Source organism: Giraffa tippelskirchi, chromosome 7 (assembly GCF_054371585.1).
Source record: "Giraffa tippelskirchi isolate mGirTip1 chromosome 7, T2T-mGirTip1v1.2.pri, whole genome shotgun sequence".
Taxonomy (NCBI): domain Eukaryota; kingdom Metazoa; phylum Chordata; class Mammalia; order Artiodactyla; family Giraffidae; genus Giraffa; species Giraffa tippelskirchi.
Genome location: NC_137281.1, coordinates 154,172,673 through 154,174,700, shown reverse-complemented (window position 1 = coordinate 154,174,700; position 2,028 = coordinate 154,172,673). Strand labels below are relative to the sequence as shown.

At 38.4% G+C, this 2,028-nt stretch overlaps 1 pseudogene; it reads left to right on the top strand.

Annotated features, from left to right (window-relative positions):
- The first annotated feature begins 372 nt into the window (after positions 1-372).
- On the top strand, positions 373-1,391 carry LOC145512934 (histone-lysine N-methyltransferase SETMAR-like; annotated as a pseudogene).
- Positions 1,392-2,028: the final 637 nt, after the last annotated feature.

Genomic DNA, 2,028 nt, shown 5'->3' with positions numbered 1-2,028 from the left:
CCACAGTTCATGAGCTAAGAATCATTTTTATTTTTTGAAATGGTTAGAGAATAGAAACAAAAGAAGAGTTATATTTCATAACATGTGAAAATTTTATAGAGTTCATATTTCAGTGTCCATAAATAAGTTGGATAGGGATACAACCTTGATCACAGATTTGTGTATTGCTTATGGCTACTTTTGTACTGTTAGGTTGGTGTGAAAGTAAGTGCGGTTTTACATTGTTGAACTTTGCCCTTTGATATTGGAATACACTCTTAAATAACTGTGGTTATATTATACATCATTTTAATGAACATTTCTCACTTTATGCTTTCTTTGCTAATGACTTATTCCTTGCTGTTTATTTTATATTTATTTTAGACTAGAGAAATGCTGTTAAAGAAAAAGCAAATTTAAGAAATTTTCTTATTCAAGCTTAAAATGGGTCACAAAGCAGTGGAGACAACCCTCCATATCAACAGTGCATTTGGCCCAGGAACTGCTATCAAATGTACAGTGCGTTGGGGATTCAGAAAGTTTTGCAAAGAAGATAAGAGTCTTGAAGATGAGGAGTGTAGTGGCTGGCCACTGGAAGTTGACAATGACCAGTTGAGAGCCATTATTGAAGCTGATTCTCTTACAACTACACAAGAAGTTGCTGAGGAACTCAATGTCAACCACTCTACTGTCGTTCGACTTGAAGTAAATTGGAAAGGTGGAAAAGCTCGATAAGTGGGCACCTCATGAGCTAACCGGAAAAAAAAAAATCTTTGTTTCAAAGTGTCATCTTCTCTTATTCTACACAACAGCCAACCATTTCTTGACGGATTGTGACATGCGACAAAAAGTTGATTTTATACAATTGGTGATGACCAGCTCAGTGGTTGGACTGAGAAGAAGCTCTAAAGCACGTCCCAAAGCCAAATTTGCACCCAAAAAAAGGTCATGGTCACTGTTTAGTGGTCTGCTGCTGGTCTGATGCACTATAGCTTTATGAATCCCTGAAAACCCATTATATTTCAGAAGTATGCTCAGTAAATTGATGAGATACACTGAAAACTGCAATGCCTGCAGCTAACATTGGTCAACAGAAAGAGCCCAATTCTTCTCCAGGGCAATGCCCAACTGCATGCCATACAATCAATGCTTCAAAAGTTGAAGGAATTGGGCTACAAAGTTTTGCTTCATCGGCCATGTTCACCTGACCTCTCACCAACCAACTGCCACTTCGTTAAGCATCTCGACAACTTTTTGCAGGGGAAATGCCTCCACAACGAGCAGGAAGAAGAAAATGCTTATCAAGAGTTTGTCGAATCCTGAAGCATGGGTTTTCATGCTACAGGAATAAACAAACTTATTTCTTGTTGGAAAAAAAAAATGTAGATTGTAATGGTTCATATTTTGATTGATAAATATGTGTTTGGGCCTAGTTATTATGATTTCAAGGGCTTCCCATGTAGCTCAGTGAGTGAAGAATCTGCCTGCAATGCACGAGATGCAAGAAATGCGGGTGCAATTCCTGGGTGGGGGAGATCCTCTGGAAGAGGACATGGCAACCCATCCAGTACTTTTCCCTAGAGAATCCAATAGGCAAAGGAGCCTGGTGGGCTATAGTCCATAGGGTTGCAGAGTTGGACATGACCGAAGTGACGGAGTGTGCACGTATGCATGATTTAAAATTCACAGTCTGAAACAGCAATCTCACTTGCACCAACCTAATGCATAAGCAGAGTTGAGTAATGGCAACAAGGACGATTTTTCCTGCAAAGCCTATAATATTTATTAACTGCCTAAGCCTTTATAGGAAAATGTGCCGATCCTTGCATTAGAGTACATGGCTTCCTGTAAGAATGATCTTTTACCGTATATTAATATATCACCATATTATCCATGTGATGTTGTTTAATTTAATTCTTCCTTGTAACATAAACTTTAGCATCAAACTTTAAATTTACTGAGATTGCAAATCCGAGGGTCAGAACATAGTTCCTGGTAGATTTACCAGAAACTAAATAAGTTCCATCCAGTAAGCCTTCTTGGAATATT